Source organism: Pseudorca crassidens, chromosome 3 (assembly GCF_039906515.1).
Source record: "Pseudorca crassidens isolate mPseCra1 chromosome 3, mPseCra1.hap1, whole genome shotgun sequence".
NCBI lineage: Eukaryota > Metazoa > Chordata > Mammalia > Artiodactyla > Delphinidae > Pseudorca > Pseudorca crassidens.
Genome location: NC_090298.1, coordinates 21184013 through 21205610, shown reverse-complemented (window position 1 = coordinate 21205610; position 21598 = coordinate 21184013). Strand labels below are relative to the sequence as shown.

Below are 21598 nucleotides of genomic sequence, written 5' to 3'. Positions count from 1 at the left end.
GACACTACAGTACAAGCAGCCTTGCCACTCAGGCCATGTGAATAAACTGATCCCAAGGTATGAGAGGTATATGTGGTAAGAAGTGAGGCTGGTGAAACCAATGACAAGGCCTAATAAGAGATTCACACACTGATCCTTAGAGTTCTGGCACAAAGACCTGCCATCTCCAGAAGATAATTATGCACCATTTGAAAAGTATCTCCTTGCAAGAAACTTTACATCAATATACCAAGCAGTCAGGATTGACCACTAAGTTTAAGTTCAGGTGAGCCCAGAAGGCTATAGACTAGAAGTGGTCAATCTAGAACTGGGTTCAAAGGGTGTAGAGGGCACATGTAAACTGCACAAAAGATGATCAAACTCCCATGTTATTTTCCACTATTGTACTGATAATTTTTTGTCAAATGACATCTATGACCTTACTGGGATTTCCTATACCTAGCTGATGGAGAATAGAAAAGCCCAAGGCTAATGCAAGGATAAATTAGCTTAGTATGGGTGTGCATGTCATGGTCTGCTTATATTCTATAATACTAAGCAAGCTTGGCCCTGAAAGACAGTGGTGAAGGGTGTATTCTCAGTAGGCAGAGTTTGGGCAGTGTTACTGATCATCCACTTTGTATAGAAAGAGAATTGTCCTGAGGAAAGTATATACAAGAGGCATGTGGATGGACCTATAAGACACAAAATATACTGTGTGAATATTTGCATCAAGAGACAATTCCCTTCAGAGAGCATCAACTTCAGAAGAGGCATTAAACCACCAAGTGCACAAGACACCTTATTAAATTAAGTGTCATTAAATTTCAGCCAGTCTTCCTCACTGGGCATCCCAGTGCTTATGCCGTAGATCATGAATGGAACAGCCATGGTAGTATAGATGGAGGTCCAGCAGCTCGCAATCTTAAACCAGCTTGATGTCGTTCTTGCTGGTGCTGAGTATCTGACCTGTCAGTACCAGAGAACAATGCTGAGTCCACAGTACAGCACAATCCCTCAAGTAGGAGGACCAGTTATTTGGTGGCAATTTGGTTACAATGAACTCCTTAGAATCTGGAAAGGGCAATGACTTATCCTGAATTGTCACTCACTCTAGAAATAGTTTTGCTTTCCATTTGTGCTGTGGTTCAGCCAGCTCCACTACTTAAATACATACTAATGTGGGATTTCCTATAACATATCCTCAAACTAAGGATTCTTAACAGCAAAAGTACTGCAGCAGCGTGCACATGACCATGGTTCAGCCACAAACTTCACTGTCCTTAAGCTGTTTGTCTGATAAAGCAGGTTCACAGCCTCTTGAAGAAACAGCTGAAATGCCAACTTGAAGATGAATCTCTGAAAGGATGAGATGCTGTCATTCAGAATGTGGAATAATCATTAAAGCAATGGCTGTGATACAGTGTGTTGTTTCCAATAGATGGAGTACATGGGTCTGGAAATGAAAGAATGGAAGTAGCAGTGGTTCAACTCACCAGCATTCCAGTGACTAATTTGTGCTTCCTGTCTCCTCTAGACTCTTTGAGTGTAGAGTAAGTCACTTCCTCAAGGAAATACACTAAGATTTTAACTAGGCTTAAAGCTATAACTGCTGTCTGGTGTCTTTGGGCTCTTTATAGCAGTTGATCAACTGGTTCAGAAGGAAGCTACTATACTACCAAAGGTAATTAACTGTGACTACCAAAGATAATTAACTGTGACCATCATGAGGGCTGCTGTTTCCATAACAAGGGCAGGGCAAAAGGTACACGGCAGTCAGGAGATCCTGTGGGTATTCCTTGGTACTTCTCTGCTTAACTTTAATTGTAAATGGGTCAGTAAATAGACACACCTGATAAATACACAGTAACCAAGGCTCAGAATCCTTAGGGATCAGAATTTCCACTATGCAACCACAAAGACCAGTAGAAGTACTATTTAAATGTAAGAGGGGTCTTGATTGGGTAGCAGAAAAATTAGATGATACGTATCAATTACAGCCTTAGACCAACTGCAGCAGCATGTGCTGCAGTTCATTGCAATAACTTTTCTGTTGTAAAACTTCTCTTAAGTTGTGACCAACCTTTAGCCTGGATGAAATGAACTAAACGTGAGAAGGAAGCAGATTTGAGCAGTACAATGCATTGACCATGGTGGAGACTAATGATGTCGCATTTAGATCCCTTTTATTAGGACAGTGTATCCTAGCTGTCTTAAGGGTTGTCTCTTACTGGTTCATAGCTTCCTTCCTTTCAAAGGTTTACTGTTGTCCAAATAAAATAGGTTATGCTCGCTGCAGGGGGCAACTACAGTCAATGATTGGCTGACAGGCGTACTTAACGCCTTCCTCTTGCCTCAAGCTGAGGCCAATTTGTTGGACTCTTCATGCTCTGGGACATCTCATGAAATCAAACTGAAGCTACTCCCCTGCTATGATCTCATCCAACTTTTGCCCTCTTCTGCTTATTTCACTCACTTTCTCCTGAGATGAAGAGAGAATTCCTTCAAAAAACCATGTGCAACTAAAACCCTGTATCAGCCTCTGTTTCCAGGAAAGCCAAATTAAGACACTTTGTGACCGTGAGATTTTAAATTAAAAGTACGAATTTTCAGCTTTCTCAATTGTAATCTATTAAAGGTACAGTTGACCCTTGAACACTGTGGGGGTTAAGGGTCCTAACCCAGGCGAAGTTGAAAATCTAAGTATAACTTTACAGTAGGCCCTCTGTATCTGTGGTTCTGCATCTGCAGGTTCAACCAGCCCTGGGTCATGTAGTACTGTAGTACATATATACTGAAAACAACCCACATATAAGTGACTCCACACAGCTCAAACCTGTGCTGTTCAAGCGTCAACTGTATATGTTCCTGCCATTGCTCTGTAGGTAGCAGTTTCTACAAAATCAGCCACTCTATAATTCCTAATACCCTGCCTTTGGTCAGCTGAGTAGTTGAATGTTGCAATAATGGTGTCTTCTGTATGTTATTGTATCACACAGTACAATTTTCAAATGCTCAGAAGAGAGTTAATTTGCTTGGCTCTGATATGGAATATATATTCTGGCCTTTTTCTAACTGTATCTTGTACCACTGGTTCAGGCATTTATAGAATAGGGTTCTTGTACACCTGATCTCATGTCACTTCTGTAGACCACAGTCCAGGCTCCCAGGACTTTGGACTTCTTACCACAAAACTGAGCTCATCTCTAGGCCTGGCATTGGCTTTGTCCCAAAATGTGTTGCCCTGAGGGCAAACCATGGTACTGGTGAGTTAATTCCTAGGCCTGAGAGAAAGTTATGCAGCTGCTCCTTTGGAAAGTGCTAAAATATGAGGTGCGGATGTCCACAAAGGCAAGTGCAAAGCCCCTTCTTATATATGGTACAGACCCAGAGGCACTGAGGCTCAGAGTGCTGGCTCTCCTCATATCATGATGTTCCAGGACAGAATTCTTGAAAGTGAGGATTGGAAACTCACACCTGACCTTTCAATGACTGTAAAGATATGTTTTCAAGGTAGGAGAATTGAACATTATTTATTAATGGCTTTAGCTTGTTTAGATATTTTAATTATTTAATCAAATATATATGGATCTTATACTCTTGCAAATGTTAGGTTGGACTTAGTATTGCAATCATTAGTTTAGACCATAATTTCTATATTTGAACCCAGGTAACATATTTGTATAATGAACATTACAATATGTTCAAGCATTCCACATGCACGACTTTTCCCTTTGTTCATCTTCTTTATCTACACAATTTTTATACCTACATGCCTGAATTGTGAAATGCACATTAACTCATCTCTTTTACAAATATATTTCATTTATTCAATACTATCCCCACTACTAACCTCATTATGTCTATTTGTATTATTTCTCTGTTTTTGACATAGTTTGTAACACCTCTCCATTTTGTATCATATGAGAACCTTATTAATATTCCATTTACTTGCTCTTCTAAAATTCTTAATTAAAATGCTAAACAGGATATTAAATCAGATGGAGGCAAAGAATGACCTCTGTGACAGACCAGAAGACAACTTCCTCAATGTAATATTGCTATTTATCATGTTTCTTGATATATTACTTCAGATAGTTTTCTGTGACTGTGAAATCAATTTAATATTTTCTTAAAATACAGTTTTGCTTTAAAACTTTACTTATGGATCTCAACATCATCATTATAACCTGCAAGAAATAGACTTCTTCCATTTTATAAAAATTGTTAAATAAATGTTGTATGATGAATACTTGTCTTAATCAGGATTCAATTTAAGAAGTGTTTTGTTTTTCAAAACACTATCATGAGCCATAATTAATGTAGAAAACATAGACTTCTGGTTTAGTATATTTAAAAAATGGGATTTTTGTAGGAAAATATGAAAACCTTGTAGGAATTTGTTCAACACATGTCTATTATGTTCATTCTTTCCTTCTAAGCTCACTGTATTAGGGCACTGAGGCTTTTACTTAACAACCAGAGACTTACTTAACATTTTTAAAAATGGCTGAATAAAACTCACTCACTAACTCAGAAGAAACTTGGAAGATTCTGACACTCATTCAATATAATGTGGAAATCATCATTTCAAAACAGTGGAAAAATTTGAATTGTCTCATGTGTTCATATACGAATTTACTTGAACCACTCACTCCACTGAACAAAACATACGTTGAAGGTATATTGTCCTCCTTATTTAAAAAATATCTCAACTAAGTATTCTATTTTTTTTTAACACCACAAGAGGAGTGGGTTAGGGATGCCACATTTTCTGGTTGTTAGTTTTTCTTTAAATATAATTTGGGGTCATAGGGTACCTAACAACCATTTTTTTACACATTCCAATGTATATTACTACTTTAATATCCCTAAAATATATCAGTTAAACATCCTAACGTGTACAAAATACATTTAAAGGGACAGGGATCAGAATAAAAATGTTAAAAGGCACCCCATAATAATCAACATCTTGAAACACTTACTTAAAATTATTTAATTAAACATTGGCAAAGTATAATTATATAATTAAAATGAATGCAATTAAAGTAAGTTTTAAGTAAACCATAAAACCTATAAAATTTGAATAATTATAAAACGTAGAACACGTATTTTGGAGATTATTGGAGATTATGAATAACTGGAGATTATGAATACACATCTTTCAAAAGCTTATGCCTAGTATTATGGAACACCATTACCATTCCCCATTTAAACCTATGATACATGAAGCTTTTAAAAGTGAATAATGGACACAATAGTGAATAATAAAGGACAATGTTCCTGCCCTCATAGGCCAAAATGGGCAAAATTTTACAAACTAATGAATATTATGAGAATTCCAGAGAGTGAGAGTATTGGAAATATAAGCAGTATAATTGGAGAGGATGTGATTGAGGGACTGAGGGAGTTTGTTTATTTAAAAGGATTAGGAAAACAGATACTTCATCATGATTTTCACCAAACTTCTGGAATTTAATTAGTTGTATGTGTATATCTTACAATGAATGAATCCACTATCTTATGAGAAACTTCAAATTGGGCCCCCAGAACAGAGGAAGAGCCTCCAGAACTCTACAGTGATTTATGCTGAAATGTTTCAGCACTTGTCAGAGAACAGAACTAATTTGAGTTATTTTAGTAATTTAAGTTGTGAAAGCTTATTTTACACAATGAAAAGTAGGTAGTATGATAATGACTATGATGATAATTAAGTCTACGTTGAAGTATAGGTTAAGATACTATCTTCTCTGTGTCTATCATTATATGCAAGGTAATATTGTATACATATTTATAACATTTCCTTCTCTGTGTTTATTATAAACATAAATAACTTTTTCAGTTTCATCTTAACTCTATTAAATGTCTTCATTCAGTGAATAGTATATATAAAAATATATGTATGAAAAGAAATAAATTGAAAATAGGTATCATAGTAAAAACAAGCAGAATTGCAATAACAATATAAGATATAGTATAAAAGTATCCCTCAGCAACCTCTCTTTATTTTTGATATATCTATCTTTTGTCACAAAAATAAGAAATTATGCAATAATGATTTACATTTTGTATATCAAAAGTGGAGCCTTAAAAAAAGGTAAGTATCTACATTTCAAACTTATTGGGTCCAAAATATTTTGTCAACCCCATTAAACTCCTTAAATCAGGTGCCTAATTAAAGTCACAGACATTCTGTCCAGGGCTTCAGAGTGTGCCAGTTATTCTTCCAAATAGATGCCAGTTGTTGAATTATAGATTTGTGCTGTGGAAAATTATGTTAGTGGTAGTCATATATTCATTGACTTTATGTCTAAATGGAAAAACTGAAGGCTATTATACATATTAAAGTAGGGTGGAAGAAACTATAGAACTTGACCATTCTCTTTTAAAAAGAATATTTACTTCATCTTTTTATTGTGTGAATATAGCACCCATAGACTGTATCTGGCATCTAAATGTCAATTTAACCTTCAGGCTTTGCAAATTTCATCCACATTAAACTATATATTGTAAGTGCAGAATGTCACAGAGTCTAAGTGCATGCTCTAGATCTTTACTTATAATCACTCTGCTGTTAGAAAAAAATAGTTAATATTGCAATGTTTATATTCTGGACACCTAGGGCATAAATAAATTTTATTTCTTAGATGAGTCACTTAAGAAATGAACTTGTTCAGGAAATACTGGTTTCAAGTCTATGAAAAAGGAAAAAGAAATGTTTGGAAGGGAATCAGGGTATGGAAGGATCAAAATGAAAGTTCACACTAAATGATGCATCTTTTCATTCAAGTAAATGTCAGCTATCAGTTTCAGAGCACTGTCCTGATTTTTAAGAATAAAGCCACGAATACAGTGGAGAATATGATGAAAATAAAGATCATAAAACTTTGGGGATTAATAAAATTCTTCATTGCAGAAAAGAGGGTGATTTCTTTTAGCACACAGGATGTAGGGGTCATTTTCAGAGGCTGTCTTTGGAAAGGTAGCCCTTTAAGTGGCATTTCATTCTGTAATATTAAAAAGCAATTTTTATAGACCAGTTTTTCTTTTATCTGAAGTCAAGTGGAATGTAGAAATAGTTCTACAAAATATTCAGAGAAGAAATATTCTTTTACCTCTTTACCTTTGGGGTAGGAACCCAAAGAGTTTTATTGATCTAAAACCCAGGAGCAATTTGATGGTCCCTAATCAGAGAAGTACAACTGAAACAACGGAACAATAAAAAAAGGTTACTAAGCTACACTTTACTCCCAAATCATATGGCAGGTTTCCTGCCGGTAATCCGTATTATAAACCATCAGCATCAGATAGTAAGTTGTACAGGCACTGGGTGTGTAGAAATCTTGCCTGACATGTTTGGATTTTATTTCTGATGCTTCCAGAAATTATAATTTACATCATTTGCAATCCTCATGGAACCATTGATGTTTTAGATAATTTTGATCTAATAAAAATGTTTTGTAATTCATTTGGTTCATTTTAATTATTGGATAATCTTTTTTTTTACTTTATTATTTTAATCAAATTAATGGCAAAACAAAGCAAACTTGAAGACTGAAATGCACTTCATAATCAAGGGTTATCACAGAAAACATATAAACTTTATATAAGAAAAATTCCCAGAGTAATTACTTTTACTAGAACACATTTGCTTTGGGAGTAAACACAGTTTAAAAATCTAAAAATAACATTACATTATGTTTCAACTTAATTTAACATAAAATTTAATATAATTTTAAAAGAGGATGGACTAGTTTATAATTATTACATTTTAACAACATGATCCTACTTGGATCCAAATGTATACAATTCCTGATTAATGCTATCAATTTAGGATATTGATGGGTGTTCGTATTAATATCCCAACTCCAAATGGTTTGAACAGTAAGACATTCATTAGTCTACTTCAAAATCTGAAGGTATGACTATTTAAAGGTAGGTTAATTAAGAGACATAAAAAAAGACATCCATCCACTACACAGGATTTTTTTCATCCTCTACTCTGCCTTCATCAGCAGTTTGACTTTTGTGCAAAGGTAGAAATTTTCCCCAGCGATCCCCCTGCAGATTCTACCTTGTGACCTTTGGCCAGAATGGCATTATTATATGTCCACTTTTAAATGAACTACTAGCACCCAGAAAGGAATGACCATGATTATTTTTACCTAATGAAAATTAATCACTACCCTTGGGGAGGATGAGGGGAAAGGGTGTGGACAAAGGAAGTGGGCCTCCATAGAAGAAAGGAAACAAGTACTAAGTGATAACGGAGTGTATTTTTCACACCAGTGATACTGGGAACAGTTGGTTTATTAGAAGAAACTTTGTGAATCAATAAACTGATTTGACCCCTCCTGCAAATCAAAAGGAAGGAAGAGAGAGAGAATTATTCAAAATGGGGAGATTACATGTATTTTCTCCAGAAAAGATAGCCTAGCATTGATTTTTAAAAGCAGTTGGTCCCAGAAAGTAGGGCAGGATTTGAAGATATTTTTAATAATATTCTGTCTGTCATGAATTTGAAAAAAACAGTACTAAAATATATTTGAGTGATTTGAGCAGTGCTGACATGCCTCCTACTTTTTACTTTAAATGATGACTATCTTTTTTAACCTTTGATTTTTAAGTCTTTAAGAGAAACATTTTATATTTACGTGGCATATTCAATTTAGGGTTCAAGAAACAGTCCATAAATTGATTTACTAACTATAGACCATGTTCTGCACTTAATTATTCACCATTATATTCCTCTTTGGAGTCTTAGGACAAAAAAATGTAGTTTCTCCCAATACTGAAATAAATTGTCATGTCTGCTGGGCTATTTGGAAGCTATTCAATTGTATAAATTAACACTCAGTAACAGCTTAGAATTGCTCGCAAACATTTTAACTATAGAAACACATAAAAACTCCCTTGCTGATATCTAACTAGGGAGAAGTAAGAGAGGAGAGGAAAGGAGAAGACAGGAGGGGAAGAAAAGTGAGGGGAGGAAAGGGAAAGGGAGGGCAGAAGAAGAAAAGAAATCAAGAAGTGTCTTAAGAAAAGTGAATAAGAAGTATTTTAATCTATTTTTAAAAGTCCAATACACTTAAATTAACTGCTTTACTCAGAAAAAAATCAAGTATGCTACCTTTCTTGTGAATTAAGCTAATTACAGAGCCCCAAAATGTATTTAAAAGGAACTGTCAATTTTTGGATTAGAAACACATAATATTCATTATTATAATACTACATCCCTCATCTTTATTCAAGTAATTTCCTGTACTTTTTAATGTGAGCAATAAATTCTAATACAATGGAGTCTCTGAGATTAAAATAAGATCCTATAGTGTTTGAATCAATCAGAAACAAAATCAAATATTACCTCAGATTTAACACAGTTGTGATTTTAAGAAGAGGCAGTGAAAGACTCAGTTCTTAGTAGGCAGAACTTAGTTTGAATGTGCTGCTTGTTCTGCTAAAAAAAATTTTGTTTTTGATGTTGTTTAACAAATCTAAATTTCATTCATTTAGCTGAAGAATAACAATAGTAAAGCATATCTTTGTTAAATCATCTAGATGTACATATATACGTATTGTACACGAGAGAATGTGAGACTGAATATGTGTGTGTTTCTTGTACAGAGGTTTGTATATATAAAAATAAACATAAAAATTTAATTCAAAATATGTTATTTTAAAACTGAAATCAGTGTGATTTATAGTCATCGGTACCTTGATATTTCAGTCTATTTTCAGTAGTACCTAATAATTTTATAAAGCCTTTTACAGAATATGAAAAATAAATTCAAAATTTATTTTAAGCTTAACTAATATTATCTGAAATTTGCTATATACATACCAAAAAAACCCAAAAAACAAAAAACTAGTACTCAAGAAGAACAAACTGGAAACAAGCAGTTTAAAATGATAAACTATTTTACATAATTCCAGTTTGCATGGAAAAAAAAATCAATTGTTTTTAACTTTAATTTCTAACATGGTTAAGATACATTTAGGAAAATCTAAGAAGATAGACATATAGTGACTTAATATTCATTTACATTCAATTATAGTATAAATTTGAAAATAACAAAATCAAAACCATGCTAGTATGTTTGCCGTATGTGTGAGAATTTGTAAGTAATATTTCTGGATTTAGATAGCATTAGAATCGATTAAATACTAAATATAAATACCTGTGTTTGAAAAGTTTTTCTTTTAACTATTAGTTAAAATCTAGAGAACTTGCTTCATAATCACTGTAATTTATCCAGGCAACATGTACAAACAATATGGGCATACATTCTTTATTAATGATTTTAAATAACTCGATTTGAAATTCAGATAATTTAAGTGGAAAACAGCCATTGACTCAACATTCTTTTATTAAAATGGTGGACATAATGACCAACCCCTGAACTGTCAGCTTCTTGTTGCCTGGTTGTTACACTACTATATGCAAAGGCCCCCCTCTGAATTGCATGTGTAGGTATCTGGTTTAAGCTTATTATTTATAAGTTTGGTAAGCATATGCATAAGCTCTGAATTTATTTTTATACTATAGGCCAATTTGAAGCGTCCGAGTCCTATAAGTATATCCTATAAGTATAATAATTTGTGTATATTAATAAGCCCATGTACCTGAATAATACAATCTGAAACTTTGAATTAAAATCTTGTTTACCAGTAGAGAGGCAAATTCTAGCCTCATTTAGCCATTGGTTTATTAGACATGTGACTCCAAATCTTAAAACCAGAGAAAGCTGAGAAAACTGTATCGGCCTAGTGCCACATTTCAATGACTGAGTAATAAACTCACTTTGTTTACACTGATATGATGCACTTGAAAAACATGAACACATTTCATATAATCAATAAGTATACCATATGTTTTAGTGAAAAGTATCAATAGTTTTCCTGAGATTCAGTTATTCATTCATACAATACATACATAATCAATGCCATATTTGTCAGATATTGTGATATAACAATGAGATACATAGTAATTATTACAGTATTTATTTGCTGATTTTACAGAGTGAGGTAGCATCTTGACCAGCTTCACAAAAATAGCATGTACCCAGAAGTGGAACACAGATTTTTTCCCATCATAGCCAGCAGGATACTTATGTTCCATTTCAGAAACACTGTCTTTAATGAAGATCGAGGAAACATCACTATCATATCAGCACATTTTTAAATGCCCACAATGTAAATATGGAAATACCTTATTGTCTCTGTAATATAACCCTTTTTCAAATGCTTACAGTATTATTATCACGCTTATAGGAAACTGTAATCATATGTTGCTTTTCACTGTAACTATTCTCTCATAAGTATATGTTTTATTTCACCAAAACTACAGGTTATAATACTGATAAAATAATGTGTTAATACAAAGTTAGAATTGAGAACTATTCTTTCAAAGACTCTGGTGGGCACTGATTTTTTTAAAAAGGAAATAATAATAAATCAAGAGGGCAGGAAGAAACTTTTAGAGGTGATAGATATGTTTACAGTATAGATTGTGTTGATGGTTTTATGGGTATATATACTTATCTCCAAACTCATCAAGCTGTGTAAACATTAAAAATGTACAACTTTTTGTAATTAATCATATCTCAATAAAGTGGTTAAAAAATTGTTTTTATTCTAGTTATCACTTATGGGCCTTTCTTCCATCTCTTGCATAGTAGAGGGATTAACAGTACCCAAAGAATTTAACAAAACTAATTTAGGAATAAGTAAAGTGCTACAGAACAATTATAAAAAAAACTGAAGAAGTACTTAGGAAGATTTCCACAAAGAAAAAAGCTAGGACAAGGTGAATATCTTCCCAGATTTCATCAAACTCTTAAGGAAAAATGATGCCCATTTTATATCATCTTATCTTTCACATAAATCATCCTTTTAAAAGACGTTATCATTGTTACTTGAAAAAAATAGTACAATGAAAATAAATTATATAGAACCATCTAACTTATGAAGATGAATTCAAAAGCACTAACCAGAATATTGGCAAAGCAAATCTAGCATTAATATAATTTATGAAGTAATAACCTCCATGGTACTAGTGATTTCCTAATTCTCATGATGAACTCAGAGAAGTTATTGTATTATTTCCTTCATAACCTATATTAACGATACATACATTATTTTATGTTTCAAATTTATATTTGATAAGTTAATAAAGAAAAAATTTGAACATCCTGCTGTGAGTAGCTATCATTTATGGTGCTTGATATGTACCCATATTTTAGTAAAATAACGTTCAAAAAGATGATCCAAGAGATCAGTGTGTCTTCTAAACTATTAGACAATCTAAAAATCTTATATGATATCATCAAATCAAAACATAAAAAAAAATTCAAATAACAGCCATAAACAACAACAAAGTGAAGAAAATACAACAAATATGTTTTATCAAGGGCAATCATACCTGCTTTGGAGAGCTATTTTTCACACATAAAAAATTAATAAAACAAATACCTAATGCACTTATGTATTCACTAAAACACAAGTTCCAAAATCACTTATTCCTAGTGGCTGGAGGTAATTGGGTTCTATTTCTTTTAAATATTAAGTGTAAACTGTGCTTACCAAGAATTTAGGTATATACAAGAATTTTGGAGAAATTTAATATCCACTAGTTCACTAGGGTCACTGTTTAGACATGAATAACTGAAAGACCCACCCAGCAATGACTCATTATATGAAAAACGCCCAAACAAAGCACAAGCTTCTTTCAAGGAAGAGTGTCAAAGGGGCAGGTGTCAAAGGAATGATTCTAAGATGCTCAGAACTTAGTATTCAGATTGTCTTTTCCCTTAGTACACAGTCATTATCAGACCTATGCCTGTGTCTCTTGCTGGTAGAAAGATCTACGATAAAAAGTGAACAAAAGGTAAATTTAGCTCTTTGAATAAAATATTTTGGGGGCAGTGCTATCGAAGATAAAAAATATCTGTATTATCAGCCAAAGCTGCAGCAGTGTCTGAAAACTGGATCCTCTACAATGCGCTGGAATTTTGGAGGGAATATAGAGGAATGGTGCCATTCTATAGCAAACATGACTTACACACACTATTGCACTGAGAGCAGCAGTGGGTAGTGTGACGAGTCTGAAAGGGAGCAATATATTGAAGGTCAAACCATACCCAAATGGTGATTGATCTTTCTTCAAACTTGATACCTTGTTTGTGGCTCTAATAGCTACTCAGTGTTTGGTAAAAGCTAACTATTTCTACATTCAAAATAATCTAAATGCATAATATTTTTATACACATATTATTATACTATAGGTATATTTTAGCCATCTATAATGGAAATTACAAGAAAATTACTTTTGACTTTACATTTTTACCTTTATTCTTTTTTTTTTTAAAAAAAGGCTATGCCAGTCAAATGTCAAATAAAAGTGATCTTAAAGTAATTTTGTAGTTTATGAATTTTAGAGTATATATGTATATGAGGTATAACTGAATAGTACTTTCACAAATTATATCATTTGCAAGAGCATTTCAGGTGTGTATGTGTTTACTCTTATAGCTTCATTTTATAATTATTCTATATTTATTATGAATCATTTAGTAATGATATAACAGCTTTTTGACCAAGACATTATATATATAATTAATAGAGATATGGAAAAATGTCTATGCATACTTGGCTTATGTCATTTTTATTGTTGTTTTAATCTTTTATGTATAAAATTCTCTCAGTTAATATTCCTTTAAATTAGAGTTTTGAAAGTTTTTTTATCTCAGAACCTTTTTATATTCTTAAAGAGAAAAAAATGATCCCAAAGATATGATTTTTAATGTGAGATATATATATGTATATATATATATGATTTGTATTGTATTAGTAAATAAACGTGAGAAACTTTTTAAATTTATGATTTAAAAACTGATCTATGAATCAGTTTTAGAATACCAAAAATAAACCCATTACATACTAATGAAACTGCACTCCTTCTCGTGTGGGACTCAAACCCAGCCAAAACTCAGATTGTGACTCGGACCCACAGGCTGGAACTTAACCCATCCGCACCTCAGATTTGGACTTGAACCCATGATCCCTGACTAGAAGGGGACTTAAACCCACTGTCTTTTGATTAAAACCGCTCACCTCATGTCAGGATTTACTGAAGCTCAGGTTCTTTTGTCTGGTTACTGAAAGAACTCAGTGGGAGGGAAAGCAGCAGGCAAAGGGCGAATTTATTAGCATAGGATGCTTGTGAGAGATACAAGCGGGCTGGCAAGGGAGTGCAGCAGCCTGGAGAACAAAGAGGGCTACATTTTTATAATCAAAGAAAAAGCGGGGAGAGGAGAAGACCACCTTCTTCCTCATTCTTGGGCAGACGTCAAGGCTTACATCATTAGTCTCTCCTTTGGCTCTATATGGTATATTGGGGACTGTCATGGTGCTATTTAAATCATACGTATATTAGCAAAAGGGTGGTAACATATACCAAAATGTAATTTATCTCAGATTTTGGTATAATTTCCCCTTTCACCTAGTTTCTTTCCCCTTTCACCTATATTTTTATCTTGTCTACATCAGAAGTGCTACTTTTCCAGGACTATTAACTCTTTGAATTCAAGTAACAAGATTCAGACCCCATATGTATTGTCTTGTGTTTTAATTATCAGGACTTGTGACTTGAAGTGTATATGGAGCTTGGATGCACCTTGTCTTCTTCAAGGTAGTGTGGATTGTTGTTACATTACTAGATTCTTTTCTCAAGTGGGCATTAGCTTACAACAGTCTCCCAAACTCTCTTAAAATTCCCTTCTGTCCTTAATCCCCTAGTGGGATTTGTAAACTGACTATTTAATTTATCCTACTCTATCCCTAACACAATCAACACATTAAAAAAATGATGTTCTCTAAAACAACAGTAAATTACTCAGAGGAATGATATTGTTTTATGTTTTTGCACCTATCTTTAAGTCTGCTTTAATAGAAGATAACTTGACTCCTGTATCTGTTTCAGCATTCAATTTGTTACAAAATGTTTTAGTCAAAGGATATAAAGGAAATCCAAAAAAGGATGAAATCCAGGAAAGGATTAGCAATTAATTAGCTTCTGAGATCATTGTGCATATTCATCCTGATCCAAGCTAAAACAGTATAAGTGAAATATGAAACCATACCAATGAACTTGTCATACTCTACTGAAATCAATGTCTATGTTGCACTGTAAGTGGACCTAATACACAAGTATAATTTTGTCCCTTGTTACTTTGGAAAATATTGCTTCAATAGTTATACAAGTCTTCTGAAAGTTGATGTACATTTACTTAATATTACCATTTATATCATGGAAAATTCTTTCAGAGTTGAGGAGCCATAGCTGACAATTTCTAAAATTCTAATTTTTGCCCCAGAGCATTCATTTTGCTGATAGCAATGATCAGAAAAAGTTGTTTTCGTTAAAGTGAGTGGCTCACTTTGTCTTCTCTGTAAAGTGTTTGCAAAACACCCAGGTCTGAATTACCATGATTTCTGTTCAAGATTTTTTTTTCAGTAAAAATGGTTTCCCTTGAGGAAAAAGAGTATTTAGTTTAACTCACAGCTCAAATAATCACACATGTAGTTTTTGCTAGAGACAAGAAGCAGATGCCCTTAAAGAGGACTTTCAGAGTTTCTTTGGTGAGGATAATGGCAGACTCCAGGAGAGCTCACACCAAGGAGTACTTCCCAGACATCTGCTGCCAGTGTCCTTGTGCCTGCAGTGAGCCACAGCCACTCCTTGCCTCTGCAGGAGACCCTCCAACACTAGTACCCATGTGGTTGACAGGGTCTTGGTGCTCCAGCCGGGGTCAGGCCTCGGCCTCTTAGGTGGGAGAGCTGAATTCATGACATTGGTCCACCAGAGACCTCCCGGCCCCACGTAATATCAAATGGTGAAAGCTCTCCTAGACATCTCCATCTCACTGCTAGGACTCAGCTCCACTCAAAGACCAGCAAGCTACAACTAGCAAGAGAGGAACACAACCCCAGTCATTAGCAGAGAGGCTGCCTAGAAGCATAATAAGTTCACAGACACTGTGAAACACACCACCAGACATGGTCCTGCCCACCAGAAAGACAAGATGCAGCCTCATCCACAAGAACACAGACACCAGTCCCCTCCACCAGGAAGCTTACACAAGCCACTGAACCAGCCTTACCCACTGGGAACATACACCAAAAACAACAGGAAATACAAACCTGCAGACTGAGGAAAAAAGAATGCAGTAAATTAAGCAAAATGAGAAGACAAAGAAATACACAGCAGATGAAGGAGCAAGAGAAAATCCATCAGACCAAACGAAGAGAAAACAAGAAGTCTACCTAAAAAAGAATTCACAGTAATGATAGTAAAGATGATCCAAAATATTGGAAATAGAATGGAGAAAATACAAGAAACACTTAACAAGGACCTAGAAGAACTAAAGAGCAAAAAAACAATAATGAACAACACAATAAATGAAATTAAAAATTCTCTAGAAGGAATCAATAGCAGAATAACTGAGGCAGAAGAACAGATAAGTGACCTGGAAGATAAAATATTGGAAATAACTACCCCAGAGCAGAATAAAGAAAAAAGAATGAAAAGAACAGAGGACAGTCTCAGAGTCCTCTGGGACAACATTAAATGCACCAACATTCAAATTATAGGGGTCCCAGAAGAAGAAGGGAAAAAGAAAGGGTCTGAGAAAATATTTGAAGAGATTAGAGTTGAAAACTTCCCTAATATGAAAAAGGAAATAGTCAATCAAGTCCAGGAAGCACACAGAGTCCCATACAGGAAAAACCCAAGGAGAAACACACCAACACCTATTGACCAAACTATCAAAAATTAAATACAAAGAAAAAATATTGAAAGCAGCAAGGGAAAAGCAGCAAATAAACTACAAGGGACTCCCCATAAGGTTAAGAGCTGATCTTTCAGGAGAAACTCTGCAAGCCAGAAGGGTGTGGCAGGACATATTTAAAATGATGAAAGGGAAAAAACTACAACAAAGATTACTCTACCTAACAAGGATCTCATTCAGATTTGACAAAGAAATAAAAACCTTAACAGACAAGCAAAAGTTAAGAGAATTCAGTACCACCAAACCAGCTTTACAACAAATGCTAAAGGAACTTCTGTAGGCAGGAGGCACAAAAGAAGGAAAAGACCTACAAAAACAAACCAAAAACAATTAAGAAAATCGTAATAAGAATATACATATCGATAATTACCTTAAATGTAAATGGATTAAATGCTCCAACCAAAAGACATAGACTGGCTGAATGGATACAAAAACAAGACCTGTATATATGCTGTCTACAAGAGACCCACCTCAGACCTAGGGACACCTACAGACTGATAGAAAAAGATATTCCATGGAAATAGAAATCAAAGAAAGCTGGAGTAGTGATTCTCATGTCATACAAAATAGACTTTAAAATAAAAACTATTACAAGAGACAAAGAAGGACACTACATAATGATCAAGGGATCAATCCAAGAAGAAGATATATCAATTGTAAATGTTTATGTGCCCAACATAGGAGCACCTCAATACATAAGGCAAATGCTAACAGCCATAAAAGGGGAAATCGACAGTAACACAATAATAGTAGGGAACTTGAACACCCCACTTTCACCAATGGACAGATCATCCAAAATGAAAATAATTAAGGAAACAAAAACTTTAAATGACACATTAAAATGGTGGACTTAATTGATATTTATAGGACATGCCATCCAAAATCAACAGAATGCACTTTCTTCTCAAGGGCTCATGGAACATTCTCCATGATGGATCATACCTTGGGTCACAAATCAAACCTCGGGAAATTTAAGAAAATTGAAATCATATCACGTATCATTTCCAACTACAACGCTATGAGACTAGGTATCAACTACAGGAAAAAATCTGTAAAAAATACAAACACATGGGGGCTGAACAATATCCTACTAAATAACAAAGAAATCACTGAAGAGATCAAAGATGAAATTAAAAAAATACCTAGAAACAAATGACAATGAAAACACAATGACCCAAAACCTGTAGGATGCAGTGAAAGCAGTTCCAGAAGGAAGTTTATAACAATGCAATCCTACCTCAAGAAATAAGAAACAGCTCAAATAAACAACCTAGCCTTACACCTAAAGCAATTAGAGAAAGAAAAACAAAAAACCCAAAGTTAGCAGAAGGAAAGAAATCATAAATATCAGATCAGAAATAAATGAAGAAATTAAGGAAATGATAGCAAAGATCAATAAAACTAAAAGCTAGTTTTTGAGAAGATAAACAAAATGCATAAACCGTTAGCCAGACTCATCAAGAAAAAAAGGGAGAAGACTCAAATAAATGGAAATTATAATGAAAAAGGAGAAGTAAAGAGTGACACTGCAGAAATACAAAGGATCATGAGAGATTACTACAAGCAACTATATGCCAATAAAATGGACAACCTGAAAGAAATGGACAAATTCTTAGAGAAGCACAACCTTGCAAGACTGAACCAGGAAGAAATCAAAACTAAAAACAGACCAATTACAAGCACTGAAACGGAAACTGTGATTAAAAATCTTCCTTATTTGTTACAAAAGCCGAGGACCGGAAGGCTTCAGAGCCGAGTACTATTAAACATTTAGAGAAGAGCTAACGCCTATCCTTCTCAAACTCTTCCAAAATATAACAGAGGGAAGAACACTTCCAAACACATTCTACATGGCCAACATCACTCTGATAACAAAACCAGCCAAAGACGTCAAAAAAAAGAAAACTACAGGCCAATATCACTGATGAACATAGATTCATAAATCCTCAACAAAATACTTGCAAACAGAATCCAACAGCACTTTAAAAGGATCGTACACCATGATCAAATGGGGTTTATTCCAGGAATGCAAGGATTCTTCAATATACACAAATCAATCAACATGATACACCTTATTAACAAAGTGAAGGAGAAAAACCATATGATCATCTCAATAGATGCAGAGAAAGCTTTTGACAAAAGTCAACACCCATTTATGATAAAAACCCTGCAGAAAGTAGGCATAGAGGGAACTTATCTCAACATAACAAAGGTCGTATATGACAAATCCACAGCCAGCATTGTTCTCAATGGTGAAGATGTGAAACAATTTCCACTAAGATCAGGAACAAGACAAGCTTGCCCACTCTCACCACTATTATACAAAGTACTTTTGGAAGTTGTAGCCACAGCAATCAGAGAAGAAAAATAAATAAAAGGAATACAAATCAGAAGAAGTAAAACTGTCACTGTTTGCAGATGACATGATACTATACATAGAGAATCCTAAAGATGCTACCAGAATACTACTAGCGCTAATCAATGAATTTGGTAAAGTAGCAGGATACAAAATTAATGCACAGAAATCTCCTGCATTCCTATACACTAATGATGAAAGATCTGAAAGAGAAATTAAGGAAACACTCCCATTTACCACTGCAACAAAAAGAATAAAATACCTAGGAATAAAGCTACCAAGGGAGACAAAGACCTGTATGCATAAAACTATAAGACACTGATGAAAGAAATTAAAGATGATACAAACAGATCGAGAGATATACCATGTTCTTGGATTGGAAGAATCAATATTGTGAAAATGAATATACTACCCAAGGCAATCTACAGATTCAGTCCAATCTCTATCAAACTACCAATGGCATTTTTCACAGAACTAGAACAAAAAATTTCACAATTTGTATGGAAACACAAAAGACCCTGACTAGCCAATGCAATCTTGAGAAAGAAAAATAGAGCTGGAGGAATCAGTCTCCCTGATTTCAGACTATACTACAAAGCTACAGTAATCAAGACAGCATGGTACTGGCACAAAAACTGAAAAATAGATCAATGAACAGATTAGAAAGCCCAAAGATAAACCCATGCACATATGATCACCTTATCTTTGATAAAGGAGGCAAGAACATATAATGGAAAAAAGGCAGCCTCTTCAATAAGTGGTGCTAGGAAAACTGGACAGCTACATGTAAAAGAATGAAATTAGAACACTCCCTAGCACCATACAGAAAAATAAACTCAAAATAGATTAAAAACTTAAATGTAAGTCCAGACACTATAAAACTCTTAGAGGAAAACATAGGCATAGACATAAATCACAGCAAGATGCTTTTTGACCCACCTCCTAGAGAAATGGAAATAAAAACAAAAATAAACAAATGGGACCTAATGAAACTTAAAAGCTTTTGCACAACAAAGGAAACCATAAACAAGGCAAAAAGACAACCCTCAGAATGGGAGAAAATATTTACAAATGAAGCAACTGACAAAGGATTAATCTCCAAAATATACAAGCAGGTCATGCAGCTCTATATCATAAAAACAAACAACCCAATCCAAAAATGGACAGAAGACCTAAATAGACATATCTCCAAAGAAGTTATACAGATTGCCAACAAACACATGAAAGGATGCTCAACATCACTAATCATTAGAGAAATGTAAATCAAAACTACAATGAGGGGACTTCCCTGGTGGCACAGTGGTAGAGAGTCTGCCTGCTGATGCAGGGAACACGGGTTCGTGCCCCACTCCAGGAGGATCCCACATGCCGCAGAGCAGCTGGGCCCATGAGCCATGGCCGCTGAGCCTGCGTGTCTGGAGCCTGTGCTCCACAATGGGAGAGGCCACAACAGTGAGTGGCCCACGTACCACAGACACACACACACACACACAAATCTACAATGAGGTATCACCACACACCAGTCAGGATGGCCATCATCAAAAAATCTACAAACAATAAATGCTGGCGAGTGTGTGGAGAAAAGGGAACCCTCTTGCACTGTTGATGGGAATGTAAATTGATACAGCCGCTATGGAGAGTAGTATGGAGGTTCCTCAATAAACTAAAAATAGAACTACCATAAGACCCAGCAATCCCACTACTGGGCATATACCCTGAGAAAACCATAATTCGAAAACAGTCATATACCACATTGTTCATTGCAGCTCTATTTACAATAGCCAGGACATGGAAGCAACCTAAGTGTCCATCGACAGATGAATGGATAAAGAAGATGTGACACATATACACAATGGAATATTACCTAGCCATAAAAAGAAACAAAATTGAGTTATTTGTAGTGAGGTGGATGGACCTAGAGACTGTCATACAGAGTGAAGTAAGTCAGAAAGAGAAAAACAAATACTGTATGCTAACATGTATATATGGAATCTCAAGAAAAAAGAAAAGTTCTGAAGAACCTAGGAGCAGGATAGGAATAAAGGTGCAGATGTAGAGAATGGACTTGAGGACACGGGGAGGGGGAAGTGTAAGCTGGGACGAACTGAGAGAGTGGCATGGACATATATCCACTACCAAATGTAAAATAGCTAGCTAGTGGGAAGCAGCGACATAGCACAGGAAGATAAGTTCTGGGTGCTTTTTGTCCACCTACAGGGGTGGGGTAGGATTGTGGGAGGGAGACACAAGATGGAGGAGATATAGGGATATATGTATACATATAGCTGATTCATTTTGTTATACAGCAGAAAGTAACACACCATTGTAAAGCAATTATACTCCAATAAAGACGTTAAAAAAAAGAGGACTTTCATTCATTGTAGCATTATTCATGATAGACAAGATATGAAAAGCC

At 34.7% G+C, this 21598-nt stretch overlaps 1 pseudogene; it reads left to right on the top strand.

Moving 5' to 3' along the window:
- The first annotated feature begins 880 nt into the window (after positions 1 to 880).
- LOC137220610 (protein lin-28 homolog A pseudogene) overlaps positions 881 to 21598 on the top strand; it is a 33612-nt pseudogene continuing 12894 nt past the window's right edge.